Consider the following 19,167-nt stretch of genomic DNA (forward strand, 5'->3'; position numbering starts at 1 on the left):
TCCTCCCCAAAAAATAATGAACAGAAGTGTAAGAAAAATATAAATTACAAATGTACCTTCTACCTGTGGCATCTGGGCAAGGGCAGCATTATAATTCATCAAAAAAAACCCTCAAGAACTATGCTCCTGCACATCCAAATGAATGCGTAGCTTTAACCACTTTCAGGCCGCCCACCTGTCTGCAATGTACTGCGAATGGGCGCGGCTACAGGACCAGCGATGTACCCGTTAGCTGCTGGTCTCTTGACAACACAGGGGGCACAGGCGCGCAACCCCACCCCCTCCCCCCCATGTCTGCTGTGTCCACCGGACACAGCAGAATGAGTATCACGATATATTGCTTTTTTTAAAAAATGTTCGCAATTTTTTTGTTTCTATCACAAAAAATAAAAAGCCCATTCGTTATTAAATACCACTAAAAGAAAGCTCTATTTATGTGAAAAGGACATACGTTTTGTTTGGGTACAGCCTTGCATAACTGCACAATTACCAGTTGAAATAGTGAAGTGCTGAATAGCAAAAAATGGTCTGGTAATTAAGGGGGAAAATCTTCTGGAGGGCAAGTGGTTAAAACAAGTTTTCAGCAGGCTTTATCAAGTAGCAGGTTTCATGCAACTGAAAGGTTGTATAAAGCTGCTGCCACTTCTATTAAGATCTGCATGGTCCAGCACTCCCAGACTGGAGATGAAAGATGCATTCATTTATAAATCACTTAGAATCTGTACCTTTCATTAAAATGGTCAGGATACCACATTCTAGTGTGATCAGATATATAGAAACCCAACAGGGGAAGCCAGACTCAAACCTAGGTGAAAAAAATTCAACTTATTTTAAACACAAGAACAAAACAAATACAGCAACCTATACACAGTCCAAAAATATGTACAAAAAGTAGAAACGAACTACCCAACTGTGTACAGAGGAGAAGGGGAATCAGGTGGGAGTACAAAGTAAAAGAAAGCAAGAATGTGGCCAGAACAGGCAATGTGTTCAGGGAGTAGGGACTTTCACACTGGCCTTTGGAAGGTGGTAAAAACAGACAACTGAGACCCCTGGCCACACACCAAAATTCTGGCATTACAGCCTGACAGGGCTGTACACATGCCGCACCCACAATGCTTTGCTTCCTGGCCGCAGCATTTTTAACTTTGACTCCAGAATTTGATAGTCAGCATCGCCTGTCAAACTCACCTATTGAGATTAATGGGGCCGTTCTGCAACTGTGAGCCAAACGCTTGTCTTGCAGTTGTGGTGTAGTCCCACAGTATAAAATTGGCATCCGGCAATAACACCCGCCAGGCACTGCTATATTGCTCTCTTAAAATCGATCCACTTTGGATCACTTTTCAGAGGTTGACAAGTATTACTGCCAGGGTGAAAGAGCTCTAACAGATTCAGAGTATACAGGCACACAGCTAAAATACTGAAGCATTTCATGACTAAATACCCTCCCAGCAGACAATATATTAGGAGGTGACTAACTGCTGGGACCTTGACACCTGCTAGTGGACAATGTAGCTAGACCATTCAAATGCATTGACCACATTGCCACCTCCAGCCGATTGCTTACAGGGCTAGGATTCAGGACCTGAGCTCCCCCTCACCCTTTTAGGAGCCATCTCAGGACGCTCCAATAAGCTTTGGCCAAAAAAGTCAGTATTGCTCCTTGGAACACTTTTATAGTGGTTGCAAACCAGATAGTCCTTTAGATTTTACTAGCATAAAGCAAAACAGGAGTCAATTTCCATGCAGGAGTTGTAGAATACTGATTTCTGTAGTACAGCGAATTGCTTGGAAATCTTTATTCCAAATATCTCTGCTGAAAAGGCTCACCACCACCAGGGACTGGTAACAGTCTAGTTACTATTAGTATACAGTATTTATATAGCGCCAAAAGGTTTGCTCAGCGCTGTACATTATAGTGGGGGACAGAACATGAGACAATACAGTAACAAACAAAACACGAGGGCTTCGAGGGTCCTGCTCTTTCGAGCTTACAATCTAGGAGGGAGGGGACAGTGGTACAGGAGGAAGTGACTGTCGGGGATGGAGTGGTAGGAGGAGTGGAGGAGATCTGCTGTTAGGTGAGAGTGGGGTAGGCTTCCCCTAAAGGTGAGGAGGGTAGGTGACAGTCTGATGGATTGGGGTAGTGAGTTCCAGAGGATGGGGGAAGTCCTGGAGAAGTCCTGCAGTCGGGCGTGGGAGGAGGAGACCCCATCTTAAAGTATACAATATGGTAAAGTATACATATGGTGTTGAACTTGGCAGCACAGTGGTGTAATGATTAGCACTTCCACATGGCAGTACTAGGGACGTTAGTTTGAATCCCAACCACAGCACCACCCGCCTGGAGTTTGCATGTTCTCCCTGTGCCTGCGTGGGTTTACTCCAGTTTCCTCCCACACTCCAAATACATGCTGGTAGGTTAATTGGTTCCTGTCTAAATTGGCCCTAGTATGTGTATGTATGAATGTGATTTAGGGACCTTAGATTGTATGCCCCTTGAGGGTTAGGGATTGATGTGAATGTACTATATACAGTATATGTAAAGCGCTGCGTAAATTGATGGCGCTATATAAGTACCTGAAATAAATTAATAAAAATAGCACTTCACATTGGTTTATGTACTTTCATGCTCTTTTATTTTGGATTGCACTTTGTAGTGGGTATAGCATGACGTTATTTAGTGTTTATCATAATGTAAAAGGGTCATGAAAGAGAAGTTCAGCACTTTATTGTATTGTATATTATAAAAGCAGGAATAATATATTGCATTTTATTTGAATTTTGGATTATTATTGGATTAGTACAGCATTAAAATAGTGTAGCACCTGGTATATATAAACCATCTGCTTACTATTTTCCGTGTGGATCCCTATTATTAATGGTTAGCAGTTGTGTCATATTGATCAAGATTATTATCCATACGTGCAGAGTTTGTCAAATTATTGAGTTGCCCCATCACTATGGTCCAGTGACAGGCTATGTGCCCACCCCCGACTACAAAGACACACACACACCGCAAGTACATTTTCTGAAAGCAGTGAGGCTGTGGGCAAGATCATAAGTTGGGCCCTTCTGCTTGAGAAGTAGGTGTGGTTCCATTGAACTGAATAGTGGCCATGGCTCAAAAGGATGCAGAGTGCAGGGGTTCAGTAGTATGTGAGGTGGAGTTCAGGGGTCAGTAGTAAGCGAGCCAGAGTTCATGGATCAGATGTAAGTGAAGCCAAATTCAGGGGTCAGTAGTAAACAAGGCTGTTATCGGGGTTTAGAAGTAAGCAAGGCTGAGTTCAGGGGTCAATAGTAAGCAATGCAGCACAGCAGTGCATTGCATTACAGAAAAGGATCACATCCAATTTTCGGCATTTCAAGGTGCATTGGAAACCCATTGATTTCCATGGACTGCTTTAACACAACATTATTAATGCACTGCAGAAGTGTAAGTGGACCCTAAGTGTACACCACCCCTGATCAATAGGGTCTTGTTCTTTGTGTGGGCACGGCAATCCATTAATTACATGCACCTTTCCCAAAACTCATCTACAGGGAAACCGCATGGTGATAGCACTGTGGAATGAAATGGGTGGGGGTGCCCGGCAGAATGCATAAGAAACGCGTTGCAGGTGGTTGCGGGTATCAATACGATTTTTGCACCATCAACCAGCCCGCAGCATGCGGGATAGTGTGAACCAGGGTTAAAAGTGTGAGTCAAACAAATGTATTCCAGTTGCTGCTCACTAGTTTGTTCCTGAAATATCTGGCACTGAAACTCACTTTCCTCCTTTGCTCATACAGGGTTCCCACAACAAAGCGAATGCAAGAAAAGAACAAACAACATGAAAAATGTATTCTGCCTAGGTACACTGGAGAAGAGGCGTCAGATACAGTAAGGTGGGAGTACAAAGTAACAGAGAGCAAGACAGGTCAAGAACAGGAGAAAAACCAAGTAGCACATTCAGGGAGTACCTGATTCAGAGTATATATATATATAAAATATTGAGACAAGGTGGGGATGAGTTACTGAAACTGGAGAGTTCAAAATCTGGTGCAGCTCTGCATAGAAACCAATCAGCTCCCAGGTTTTTTTGTCAAAGCTTAATTGAACACGTTGAAGTTATAAGCTGATTGGCTACCATGCAGAGCTGCACCAGATTTTGCACTCTCCGGTTATAGTAAATCAACCCCGGAGTGACCTCTGCAGGGCTAAATACCCTCCTAGCAGCCAGCATTAGGTGGTGACTATTTTCTAGGATCTGCTGCCTGTTAGCAGATACCCACTGGTTGGCAATTAAACTACAGCATTCAACTCTGGGGACCACAATGTCACCAATAGGTGCTCTATTTTCTGAGAAAAATAATATCTGAAGAGCCTGCCTTGAAGATCCTTGTTTGGGCACTTCCTGTTATAGGGGGACAATGCTCTGAATGTGTCTCGCACTTGTGCTCCTATATTGCCACCCTGTCACAAGTGGCCACTACAGCACAGTTTAAACAGGTGTGGTCCAATGTTGTCACCATCGGGAAAGTCACCCTGAGAAATGTCATGCAGCCATCACTGGAATACATGCATGTAGACATAAAGGAACTGCAAAGAGTTTGCATGTAGGGTTGACAGTGGTCATCAAACTGTAGCCTGGGGCCCAGATGAGGGCCTTTGTTTGCCTATATCTGGCTGTTGGGGCACCATTCCATCCACTGACTCAAACAACAGGATATTATTTCTCCCACTGACACCAACAGTGGGGCACTATTCCTCCCACTGATACCAATGATGGGGCACCATTCCTTCCACTGATACCAATGATGGGGCACCATTCCTTTCACTGATACAGCACCATTCCTTCCACTGATACCAATGATGGGGCACTATTCCTCCCACTGATACCAGTGATGAGGCAATATTCCTCCTACTGATAGGAATGATGGGGCACTAATCCTTCCAATGATAGCAATTATGGGGCATTATTCCACCTACTGATAGGAATGATGGGGCACTATTCCTCCCTCTGACGGGAACGATGGGGCGCTATTCCTTCCCCTGACGGGAACGATGGGGCGCTATTCCTCCCCCTGACGGGAACGATGGGGCGCTATTCCTCCCCCTGACGGGAACGATGGGGCGCTATTCCTCCCCCTGACGGGAACGATGGGGCGCTATTCCTCCCCCTGACGGGAACGATGGGGCGCTATTTCTCCCCGACGGAAACGATGGGGCGCTATTCCTCCCACTGACGGGAACGATGGGGCGCTATTCCTCCCCCTGACGGGAACGATGGGGCGCTATTCCTCCCCCTGACGGGAACGATGGGGCGCTATTCCTCCCCCTGACGGGAACGATGGGGCGCTATTCCTCCCCCTGACGGGAACGATGGGGCGCTATTCCTCCCCCTGACGGGAACGATGGGGCGCTATTCCTCCCCCTGACGGGAACGATGGGGCGCTATTCCTCCCCCTGACGGGAACGATGGGGCGCTATTCCTCCCCCTGACGGGAACGATGGGGCGCTATTCCTCCCCCTGACGGGAACGATGGGGCGCTATTCCTCCCCCTGACGGGAACGATGGGGCGCTATTCCTCCCCCTGACGGGAACGATGGGGCGCTATTCCTCCCCCTGACGGGAACGATGGGGCGCTATTCCTTCCACTGACGGGAACGATGGGGCGCTATTCCTCCCACTGACGGGAAAGATGGGGCACTATTCCTCCCACTGACGGGAATGATGGGGCACTATTCCTCCCACTGACGGGAATGATGGGGCACTATTCCTCCCACTGACGGGAATGATGGGGCACTATTCCTCCCACTGACTGGAATGATGGGGCACTATTCCTCCCACTGACTGGAATGATGGGGCACTATTCCTCCCACTGATAGGAATGATGGGGCACTATTCCTCCCACTGACTGGAATGATGGGGCACTATTCCTCCCACTGACGGGAATGATGGGGCACTATTCCTCCCACTGATGGGAGTGATGGGGCACTATTCCTCCCACTGACTGGAATGATGGGACACTATTCCTCCCACTGACTGGAATGATGGGGCACTATTCCTCCCACTGACGGGAATGATGGGGCACTATTCCTCCCACTGATGGGAATGATGGGGCACTATTCCTCCCACTGACTGGAATGATGGGACACTATTCCTCCCACTGATAGGAATGATGGGGCACTATTCCTCCCACTGATAGGAATGATGGGGCACTATTCCTCCCACTGATAGGAATGATGGGGCACTATTCCTCCCACTGATAGGAATGATGGGGCACTATTCCTCCCACTGATAGGAATGAAGGGGCACTATTCCTCCCCTGATAGGAATGAAGGAGCACTATTCCTCCCACTGACACCAACATAATAACAAAAATGAGGGATTTCTACTTCCACTTCAGCCCTCCTAATGTCTGAGAGATGGTAAACGGGCCCTTTGTTTAGTACATTTAGAGATCCCTGACACAGAGCATGCACTTAGCCATGCAGGGTAGATGTCTATTCATGTGCTATTTGAAGTATGTTAATTTGTTTTTTGAGTAGCTGATAGGCCTCATACATAAAAGAAGTGAAGTGATAAAACGTTCTTTGCCCACATTAAAAGGTGTTTTTGTTAGAATTATCTATCGGTAATTAATTTTAAGGCAACAAATTGACTATTAACACCTGCATGGTTGACACACATACATTAATGCAATTCAAGCACAGTCAAATGAAAGTGTTTCTGTGCTCCTAGAAGTGTCAGGCAGGGTGACATTTTAAAGTGCTTACCTGTGCAAAGTCTTTTCTTTATTTAGTTCATTTTTGTATTTCCGTTATCACACCACCTGTTGTTACCAGGACACCTAATAGACTGACTCTGAAACAGCAAAGACATGCTATTAGATAAATCATACCAGCTGTGGTGCTAATTGCACTCAGCCCTGCTACGCGTATGTTATCACAATTTGCTTCCACAAGCTCTCTATGGAATCAGCCACTTCAATGATTTGCTCTAATGAGCAAAAGACTTGCATCAGCTATGGCTGCATTATGCTCCTCTCCACTCATACATCCTGCTACTCGACAGATTTATTATTAAAACAAAAGCAGTGTAATTAAATACCAAACTGTTGTGTACACCTTTCTCTGCACAAGACATACTCTTGTAGGGAAGCAATAAAAGTACAGTTTAACATATTTAATTTATGGGTTACTTTTAGAATATAAGTAGGCATTATTAACAAAAGGAAAAAAATTATATATTATTTTCTAGGTGAGTGACACTCAATGGGAAAGGTGCTTTGACTGCGTATTTCATTATATCAAGTCAAATGGAAAATTTGAAAGGGCTTGGAACGTGGTGATGTTCTTTTACTCTTTGAGCACCAGGTGGCAGTAGACCACCACTCCTTCACCCACATTTAATAAACACTAATAGGTTTTCATTTACTAAGGCATAGTGACCTATTTATACAACATGGGCATTACTGTTCTGCAATATTTTTCATGGCAAATGTCGACTACAACAGTTTTGCCTATTAATAAAGCTGCTTTGGGCAATTTCAACACACATTTTCACCATATTTCAACACAGGTTAAAAAAGTTCAACAAAATCTAATTTGTGAAGCAGTTTGGCCAATTTATAAAGACTTTCTGACAATTTTTTTTTTCACTTATGTTTTTGCTGAGAATTTATGTGACCCTAAATCATACTCTATTTGTTTCAGTGGAGAGGAGTTTGTTTCTCATCCTATAATTACATTAATAGAAGAATACAAGAAGTAAAATTAAATTATTATTTTCCCTTTACTTTCAGGATGAAAATCATACTGTATGTTCAAAATATAAATATAGAATAATCATTGACTATAAACGTTATAAAATATTTGCTTGTTTTATATAAAATGTTTTACTTATGTAGAGCTTCCCCCACAGGAGCTGCTTGGTAATATGGGTTCTCTGTTCTGCCCCTCCAATGTAAGAACACCCTCAGCCCTTCTGACACACCTGGTTGAATGAATGTTACTGCAAGCACTTATAAGAACACGAGTATAGATACCTTTAACTCGACTGTGAATTTGCACCAGGAAATAGACACAAGACATTTTAGTACTACAGTAAAGGAACTCAATGTATTGGTACAAGTTAGAACAAATGGTGGTTTTAGCATAAAGTAACACACATAATGGGGTGCAGACAGTCCCCTAGACTGTATAATCACTATGCCAAGGTAATTTAGAATAGAGTTCTGTACAGGGCCGGATCTAGTCAATCTGATCTAGGGGTACAGTAAAAAAAAAGTCAAGGGGCATAATGTCAGTAGTGTGATAGGGATGCATGGAACCAATATTCCTTGTTCATTCGGCACACTTCTTAACCACGGAGTAATAACCAGGAAATATTGTCTGACAGGTATTGCAGAGGTGGTACAGGAGTGAACTGGGAACACTGTCATTAGTTTAGGGTGATTTAACAGAACCTGTGCCCCCTTATATCAGGTGTCCCTCCATATATCAGTAGTTCTTCTCAGAGTTCCTCCTTACATCAGGTGTCCTCACCATGGTACCCCTTACATAAAATGTCCACATCAGAGTACCTCCGTACATAAATTGCCTCACAAGAGTGCTCCCTTACATCAATTGCCTCATCAGAATTCCTTCTTACATCAATTAACTCATCAGAGTGCCCCATTATATCAATTGCCCCATTGGAGTGCCCCCTTACATCAGTTGGCCCCCGCAGAGTGCTCCCTTACATCAATTGCCCCCTCAGAGTGCCCCCTTTACATCAACTGTTTCCATCAGAGTTCCCCCTTACATCAACAGTCCCCATCAGAGTGTCCACTTACATCAGTTGCCCCCCTCAGAGTGCCCCCTTAGAGCAACTGTCCCCAACAAGGCTTTGTGGATGCACTCTCAGAGGTCTGGGGGGGGGGGGAGACACTTACAATCTGTGGGGGCATAGCCCACTTCAGAACCCCCTAGATGGGAGGCCTAGTTCTGTACCACTAGACTGGAATTCATTCATAAATCATAAGTCAGCAATAAACAGTGCATACAAGCATTAACTGCAATATGAATAATCTATAACTAGTCTAGAGTGCACTCTAGGAGAATGGCTAGGATATGGTGCGATGTGCCCTCTCAGCATAAGCAATAGGTGAAGGTCTCTGTGTAGCAGCTGTAAAAGGGCAGTCTATAGTCCTGGCTAGTGTTGGGGCCCAGTTGTACTGTTGATGCACATGAGACTAGTCCCAGTCAAGCATGCGGGCAGCAATAAGGCTACTAGATGGCTGTATGGTCAGTCCCTGAAGGGCTTAGTCTCCCTAGCAGCAGACAGTAATTTCCCACAGCAGCAGCTCACCAGTCCAAGCAATATTACAGCTCACCATCTGGTCACAGACAGCGATTAGTCCACTCTCTGCTCTGCACCCAGATAACTCTGGCTGTTGGCACATCTGGACTCTGATCTGATCAAGATCCTGCTCAGGCTGCCATTGTGTAGCAATGATAATGCACACTGGACAATCATGTACACTCTCTGGGCTCCTTCATGGCAAGAGAAAGCTTGTCCTGTACAGGCTGAGAAAATGCAGCTCTTTCCCCTTCTCCTGGCAATCTCCTTATGGGATGTTCAAAACTCTTGTTTACAATAGAGTCTCTCCACTTTGGACTACAGTTCCCACAGTGCAGTGCTGCCTGACTCAGTCTATTGAACTCTTCTAGCTCAGAAGCTCCCTTCTCTTGCTGATACAACTGTTAACCAGTTCAGCACTGCAGGGTAGCAGCTACAGCCAGTGTTTCTCTCACTCAATTCTTAGCCAAGCACCCAGCTACACTTAAAAAGGGCAATCTTTAAAGAAAAACCCTCTTCCTTTTCCAAGACTTCAGCAAAATGGAGGTTGTATCACCCAGAAAGACATTTAGATGTGTGTCGCTTATATCCCCACACCTGAGCAAACATGTCAGTGTCTGCCCATGCATGCACATTATGTACTGTACTATAAATTAGGAGAGTAGGATGGTTTCACTCCCATGCACCTGATAGGTTGCCAGGAATATCCTGCACATGTACCATAGTTGTCAGTTTGTACTGCCATTACCATGCATGCGCGGGATCTCTCCACCATACTGCAATAAAAAAAACATGGCAACAATATCCTGTGCGTTTGTGTAGTGGCAGTACAGACCAACCACTAATGCACTACTGCAGGATACAGCTATCATGATATTTACATCACAGTATGATGGAAAGATCCTGCGCATACGTGGCAGTGGAAGTACAGACTGGCCACTACTGCACATGTTTTGGGAGTGCCGGAGTAAAACCCCAAGTTTTCAATGCGCATGCATGAGGATCCTTTCAAGAGCATGGGAGTCAAACTCCTTCTTAGACCATTTTGCTGCCTCTGCTCACCACACTGCTGGGCCCCCCTCACTGTATCCTGCTTGCCAATCTACCGTAATCCCACCAAAATCTGGTCACACCATCAACAATCTGACACATGTCCACTCACCTAACCCTGCTCTTGCCATTCTTCACTGCCTTCTTACCACTCTACAAACCCTACTCTTAATACTTTGTCCTGAGCCCTCACCTCTTTGCCACCCCTTCCTCTCTCAGCCTACCCCCCCTTAGCAGCCCTACCTTACAGTTTTGTTGTTTGCCCACTCTCACAACTTGACAATGCATCTTCCTTTCACCATTCCACAGGACAACCGCCACTCTATACACATTTTTTTCCCCTGCTTCACCATTCTACCACACCCCCTTCACCCTCCGACCACCCCTGCCAGTTAAACTCTTCCCCCACCCATGCAACCATTCCTGCCCTTACCACTCTCTCCTCTGCTTACCTCTGCCCTCAGTGCTCTTCCCTGCATTCTAACCCTCACCATTCTGTTCATCCATATCTGCCCTCACTACTCTTTCCTGTCCAGCACCATTTCAACTCCTCTCCTTCCACACACGTACAATATGACCCTGCCCCCCTAGACTTGATCTCACCACCACAGCTGCCACCATTTAATCCCCCAGTTCTAGAACGGGCACACTTTTGCTATTGTAATTATTTGAATTTAGCCCTCCTGTGCATGGCTCCACTCAGACAGGTGTGCCAATAAGGTCAATGCAAATTACTACAAGTCCCATCTGCCCCTGTGGGAAAAGGACTATGCAGAGCTTTGTGGATGCCTGATCAAGCTGCTATTCAGCTGCATTTCCTCCATCCCCATAACAGCAGGTCCTTACCTACATACAGACCTGAGGCTGGGGGAAAACACTGCAAGAGCCTGTGCATGGCACCTGCGACACACTGATTGTGAATACAATGCTTTGCAGGCTTCATTGCAAAAAATTTGTAAAAGCACATTGACCACCAGATTAGTGTTGATAATACATTTTCTTTACAAAAGGTGAACTAATACTTTAGGCCCCGTTCACATCTCGCGATTTGGGATCGCGGATAGAATTGCTGCAATTGCCGCACAATGCATTATCCTTCAAACAAACGCAATGCAATTCTGCTGTGATTGTCATGCAACAGGATAGCATAGCAATCACGGTAAACCGCACCGTTACAAATAGCATGCAGCTTGATGTCCAAGACATAGGCTGGCCATACACTTACAATTTTCTTACAAATTTCTGTTCACTTTCTGCCCAATTTCCTTTAGATTTAACTTCAACTATGTAGTGCAAGGGTCTGCCCAATTGGATACAATTGAAAGTGTTGTTTAGGTTTGACATCTTATTATATGGTTTTTGGTAAATCTAAAGAAAAATTCTCAAGAAAATTGTATAATGTATGGCCAGCCATAGAGACATAGAAAAGTAAGAGCAGAAAAAAGACCAAATGGTCTATCGAGTCTCTCTGTTTTTTTTTTTGGTTGGTTTCTTTTTTTTTTGTGTTTTTTCGTTTAGATTTATGATTTTCCCAAGCATGTTTGAAACCACTTACTGAAACGAAGCAGGAGCTTCTTTTCCAAAAAAACGCTCACTTGAATGGGCTGCCCTGTGCGCCATGCAGAATCACATGAAAATTGAGACATCAAAATCACGTAGCGGGAACACTTGTTCCCGCTACGTAAAAAAAGTGCTCTTATCTCTCATTCCTTTTTTACATATTTATTGTACGGAAATCCTTCCTCTACTATAGAGAGAAAAAGTGTATCATTTTTCTGCCTGTCCCTCACCCACCTCTCTCTTCTTTATAAACTCCATCCTGATTTGTCATGGGCACCAACATGCACATCTTTAGTTTTTATTTAGAGTAATGAGTACATATGCAGTTATTTTTTCCAAGCCATCCATCATATAGCTATATGCAATTTTGGGGTGGCATTAGATGGGTTATTTTCTTAAGCCTAGGTTCACACTATGAATTACCTATGAATCGCACAAGAAATGCACCACATTCCTGTGCAATTCACATGTGATCCATTGTGGTGCGATTGGAGCCCATTTATTTTGCATTTGCTATGTTTACTGTTTTTTTCTAAAAAATAAGACCTCCTCTGCACTTACTGTTCCCTGGCCGTGCTGTCACGTTCCCTGTTCTATATGTCCTTCCTGGCCCACCACACCTTATGGAGTCCTGTAGGAACAGGGGCGGACTGACCATTTGGAAACTCGGGCACTGCCCGAGGGCCTGAGGTCAGTAGGGGGCCCCATGAGATGCCCCTGGTACCTTTTTCATAGGCTTTTTTGAGTTTGGGCAAGGACACAGGCCCCATGATCCCCTATTGCCCGGGGGCCCCATGAGTTGTCAGTCCGCCCCTGTGTAGGAGTCCCCTCTACTTGCATGCTTCTGCTCTGTATGGCAACTGTGCGTGCCGCGTTCCAGGTTCTGCATACACAGGCAGTGTGAGAGAGACAAAAGCCACATCTCTCCTCTGTGTACCTCTTGCACTGGCTCTATGTGGTGCTTGGAAAGCTACACATACAGTTGTAGTACAGAGCGGGAGTGTGCACATAGATGCAGGGGTGGACTGAAAACTCATTGGGCCTCTGGGCAATAGGGGATCATGGGGCCCCTGTGACCTCGCCCACACTCAAACCACACCCAAAAAAGCCTATGAAAAAGCCTATGAAAGGTACCAGGGGCATTTAGATTGTAAGCTCCACGAGCAGGGCCCTCACATTCATTCTGTACTGAAATGTATTGTAATTGTATTGTCTCCTGTTATATTGTAAAGTGCTGTGCAAACTGTTGGCGCTATATAAATCCTGTACAATAATAATAATCTCATGGGGCCCCCTACTGACCACGGGCCCTCGGGCAGTGCCCGAGTGCCCAAATGGTCAGTCTGCCCCTGCATAGATGGGACCCTTACATGACTCCATAGGTCCCGGTGGCACTGGGGAACATATAGAACAGGGAGTGTGACAGCAAATACACATACGGTATATTATTAAGTATTTTATGTTAAAGTGGTATTAAAGCTGTAACCAAAAATAATATATTGCAGCTTACCAATGTAGTCATTGCTGTTATGCTGAATGCTGTGTTGCAATATCCCCTCCAGTCAGCAGAGGGAAAACTATAGCCAGACAAGCCCATGGAATGCTATGCATAATGCTTAGGGTCATGGGATTTGAAGTCCAGGAAGTAAGCCATGTTGTGGGGCTTATGGCCCCTTTGCATTATAATTGCTAAGAGACAATTGGATAAGGAGGAGCAGTGGAGCTGCTTTCCTGAGAATGTCCAGCTAGGTTTTTCCTCTTGGCCCAATGAGCACATCTGCTGCATACTGACCAAACTGCTAAGAGGCCAGACCAGCAGAGACACCCGAGGCAGCGCAGTACAAACTGCAGCAATCACATCTGCATCATTGCCGCAGGGAGACCAGAGCATCCTCTCACCCTCTATTTTTCACCACTAAATCTCTGGAGGATTTCTGTGTAGAGACTGAGGTGGTCCCCCCTTTCTACAGTGAGAGATCACAGCCACACCACATGGACTGATGAGAGGGCACTGCCCTTTGTTCACACTGCTAGGAGGGACTGAGTTACTGTAGGCAGGACATTGAGTATACTGCATCTATACTACACCTGTATTATGCACCTTTGTTGCATTTTTACTGCACCTATACTGCATGCTGGTTTATTAAAACAATCGTTAGGCGCACCAACGTTTCTTAAAGGGCCCCAACGGTAGACAGTAGAACAGCATACAGGGCTGCCCCTTCCATAAAAGCATCTTTCAAGTCCCCTTCTCCCCTTTCTTTCATTTCACACCCAGTCAGTTTAGGCCTGGCACGGTCTGCATCAATGCACTTTGGCAGTCTAGTTCCTATGTTCAATAAATCAAGCTTTATTACTGCTCACTGCTGCACTTTAGGTGACCTTGATACTGTTTATGCTGATCTGGACACCAATTTTCACCTTGTGCCTAGTCATTATCACTAATCACCCTGTATGATAAACTCACCCTGTATGATAAACTGTACTATTACCTTTGTTAACCCACTTCTGTGCTTACTTTGTTATCAACCATAGGTGACAGTATATCAAGACTACCTTTACTAACTGGTTCAGTGCCTGATTCTTTGATATAGTACTACTACTGGGTACTAAGTATTACTTTCAGTCATTTTCTGGGCTATTTCATGCTTTGTACACTCAACCTAGTGTGATAGAGGGGGCTCACGTGATCACTATGTATGCAAAGCTGTCTTGAATCAATCTCATTCATAACAGCTCTGCTTCTCTTCCTAGTGAGCTGTGATTAGCCCACAGCTGTCACATGATACATGAAGCCAATCATAGCACCCTGTGCCATGTGACCAGCCAATCACAGATCACTATCCTGAGCTGTCAAAACTTAATTCATTCATGACAGTTCATGAATGAGTTCAGTCCTGAGAGCAAGCTTTGCATTGCAGGAGAAATGATTTTTATGTTAAAAAAAAAAAAAAGCCCTGATCATTCCCCACCCCCAGTTACTATGATAACATTGTACCATTCTGCTACAAGTATTTAAAAAAAATTATTAAAGGAATGTGGAAAAAAACATATTGAGATTTTTTAAAACATTTTTTTAAGTTTTTTTTTTATTAACTATATGCCAACAGCTCACCCGCATTTTGCAGGCAAGCAGCAGCTCTTGGCAAAGCGATGTAATCTTGTGTTGCTTCCTATTTTGGGGTATGAACACATCTGCGCCCCCCGCTGCCCCCCCATCACCCCCACCCGTTGGTCCAGGGAGAGAAGTGAGAACACTGCACCGAGTAAAAGCACCACTACATTTTACACGCATGCGTTAGATTAGCACATTTAACCCTTTGATCACCGCGTCAACCAGCCAGTGCCATTAGTACAGTGTCAGTATATAGAATTTTTCACTGATCACTGCATTCCTGCCACTAGTAACATCAGATAACATCAGGGTTAGTTAGCGCCACACCCAGTCAGGGTCACCTAGAGTTAGATTGCCCGCACACTATCGGACTCACACTATAGGTCGCTGATCACCGCCATTACTAGTTTAGTGTTTGTACAGATCAATATATTGATCACGAACAGAACTATACTAGTGTCTCCTTTGTATAGTGTTACCAAAAACACAGAGTTAGCAGGATCGGCCCTGTTCGCTGCCACTAACACTAACTAGCACTAACATTTAGACCCTCCGCTGTTTTTCATGGAAGATTTGTAGCAATTGATTGTGGGCCAAGGCAATTTATACGCACAATACATCACCGCCCACCCAAATTCAACTCTTTCCAGATAATTCGCATGGAAACCTATCACGGTTTCTGAATTTAAAACTCCTTTGGGCCTAACCCTCAACATGGGCATTACAGAAAAGAATAAACTGCAGTCATATTGATCCACAGAGCCAATTCATCATATGCATGTGTTCTCTGCTGTTACATATATGCCCAACATGGACCAGCAATGTACTGGTACGTCGCTGGACTCTGGTTGGTTATACTGGGATGATGCCTATAGCTACAGGCATCATTCTGGTACCCTTTTTTTCAGCTGGCGGTCAGCATTCATGTAAAAGTAATCCTAGTGGCCAATTAGCTGCTGAATTGTTTTTAAAAGCAGGGGGAATGGGCATCCCCCCCCCCCTCCTGCTGCCTTCCACAGTTTCCCTGGTATCTCCTGTCCCACGGGAGAATCCGAGAATGCAGCCAGCAGTTCCACTGGCTGGCCATAGAGCTGATCAGAGACCAGAATTTGTTCCAATAATCTCTATAGTCTAAGAGACCGGAAGCTACAAGCATTTCATCACTTCAGTTTTGCAAGATATAAACAGCGCCATTTGTAAATTGGGAAAGCATCTGATCACACCGATCTTGGTGATATTAGATAATGTAAGGGCAGAAGAGATATCTAGAGTCTGATAGACCCCAGATTTCTCAAAAAATAATATATGACAATGTCCATTGAAGTTATAGGGGATCTTTGCATTCCCTGTGACAGCATTAATGTGAAAAAAAAATGAAAGTAACAGTGTAAAAAAAGCACCCTTGCCTCCCTGCACACACACACTTACTTGCTTAAGCGTTGACCTCGTGCCGGTATGTAAACAGCGGTTGCACCATGCATGTGAGGTATCGCCACAAACATCAGATTGAGGGCAGTAATTCTAGTACTAGACCTCCTGTATAAATATAAATTGGTGACCTGTAAAGGCTTTAAAAGCATCGCCTATCGATAATAAAAATGTATGTACTTTGTTGCCATTGCACGGGCATGCGCAATTTTAAAACATGTCATGTTTGGTATCTATTTACTCAGCGTAACATCATCTTTTATATTTCATCAAACAATTGGGCAATATATTGTGTTTTTGTGCATTAAAATTCTAAAAAGTGTATTGTTCTCAAAAGACCTGCGTTTGAAAAATCGCTGCGCAAATACTGTGTGATGTAAAACATTTCAACACCCACCGTTTTATTCTGCAGGGCCTCTGCTTTAAAAAAAATATAATGCTTGGGGGTTTAAAGCTCGAAAGAGTAGGGCCCTCTAACCCCTCGTGTGCTGTTTGTAGTTGGTGTACTGTTTCATGTATTGTCCCCCCTTCTATTGTACAGCGCTGAGCAAACCCTTTGGCGCTATATAAACTCGATGTAATAATAATAATAATAATACCAAAAAAAACAGTTTTTTCATGTGAACAAAAAAGTGTCAGCAAAGGCTTGGTCTTCAAGAGTGGGTGATGTGTGGCATAAGTTTCTAATGATGGCCCTGAAATGCCAGGATAGTAGAAGCAACCCCGCCAAATGACCCCTTTTTAGAAAGTAGACACTCCAAGGTATTTGCTAAGAGACATGGTGAGTGTTTTGCAGATCTCATTTATTGCCACGTTTTTGGAAAACGAAGAAAGAAAAGAAAACATTTATTTTTTCTTTTGATCGTTTTCAAAACCCTGTGACAAAAATATCTGTAAAATACTCACCATGCCTCTTATCAAGTTCCTTGGGGTGTCTACTTTCAAAAAAGGGGTCATTTGGAGGGGGTGAGGGGTGTTTGTACTATTCTGGAATTTTAGAGCCTCCGGAAACTGTGATAGGTAGTGAGGAAGTGATATGAGGAAATATGCCCTTTGAAAGCCTGGAGGTGGTCATTGGATTTTGGGGGCCTGTATGTAGGTAGGCTGCCGAAAAGTCTCTCACATCTGGTATCCCCATACTCGGGAGAAGTAGAAGAATGTGTTTTCCGGTGTTATTCCACATATACCCATGAGCAATATATCATTAAAGTGACAACTATGGATAAAAAAAACCTGTCATATTCAAAAAATTTATGGCAAAAAATAAAATGTTCCATGGACTCAACATGCATCTCTGCAAACTCCTGGAGGCATCTACTTTCCAAAAAGGGGTCATTTGGGGTGTTTGTACTGCCCTGGCATTTTAGCACCTCAAGAAATGTTATAGGAAGTCAGAAAGTAAAAGCTGTGTAAATTCCAATATACAGTCAGGTCCATAAATATTGGGACATCGACACAATTCTAACACTTTTGGCTCTATACACCACCACAATGGATTTGAAATTAAACGAACAAGGTGTGCTTTAACTGCAGATTGTCAGCTTTAATTTGAGGGTATTTACATCCAAATCAGGTGAACGGTGTAGGAATTACAACAGTTTGCATATGTGCCTCCCACTTGTTAAGGGACCAAAAGTAATGGGACAATTGGCTTCTCAGCTGTTCTATGGCCAGGTGTGTGTTATTCCCTCATTATCCCAATTACAATGAGCAGATAAAAGGTCCAGAGTTCATTTCAAGTGTGCTATTTGCATTTGGAATCTGTTGCTGTCAACTCTCAAGATGAGATCCAAAGAGCTGTCATTATCAGTGAAGCAAGCCATCATTAGGCTGAAAAAACAAAACAAACCCATCAGAGAGATAGCAAAAACATTAGGCGTGGCCAAAACAACTGTTTGGAACATTCTTAAAAAGAAGGAATGCACCGGTGAGCTCAGCAACACCAAAAGACCCAGAAGACCACGGAAAACAACTGTGGTGGATGACCAAAGAATTATTTCCCTGGTGAAGAAAACACCCTTCACAACAGTTGGCCAGATCAAGAACACTCTCCAGGAGGTAGGTGTATGTGTGTCAAAGTCAACAATCAAGAGAAGACTTCACCAGAGTGAATACAGAGGGTTCACCACAAGATGAAAACCATTGGTGAGCCTCAAAAACAGGAAGGCCAGATTAGAGTTTGCCAAACAACATCTAAAAAAGCCTTCACAGTTCTGGAACAACATCCTATGGACAGATGAGACCAAGATCAACTTGTACCAGAGAGATGGGAAGAGAAGAGTATGGAGAAGGAAAGGAACTGCTCATGATCCTAAGCATACCACCTCATCAGTGAAGCATGGTGGTGGTAGTGTCATGGCATGGGCATGTATGGCTGCCAATGGAACTGGTTCTCTTGTATTTATTGATGATGTGACTGCTGACAAAAGCAGCAGGATGAATTCTGAAGTGTTTCGGGCAATATTATCTGCTCATATTCAGCCAAATGCTTCACAACTCATTGGACGCTTCACAGTGCAGATGGACAATGACCCAAACCATACTGCAAAAGCAACCAAAGAGTTTTTTAAGGGAAAGAAGTGGAATGTTATGCAATGGCCAAGTCAATCACCTGACCTGAATCCGATTGAGCATGCATTTCACTTGCTGAAGACAAAACTGAAAGGAAAATGCCCCAAGAAC

This window comes from Staurois parvus, unplaced genomic scaffold (assembly GCF_062004578.1).
Source record: "Staurois parvus isolate SC_StPar_1 unplaced genomic scaffold, SC_StPar_1.0 ptg000166l, whole genome shotgun sequence".
NCBI lineage: Eukaryota > Metazoa > Chordata > Amphibia > Anura > Ranidae > Staurois > Staurois parvus.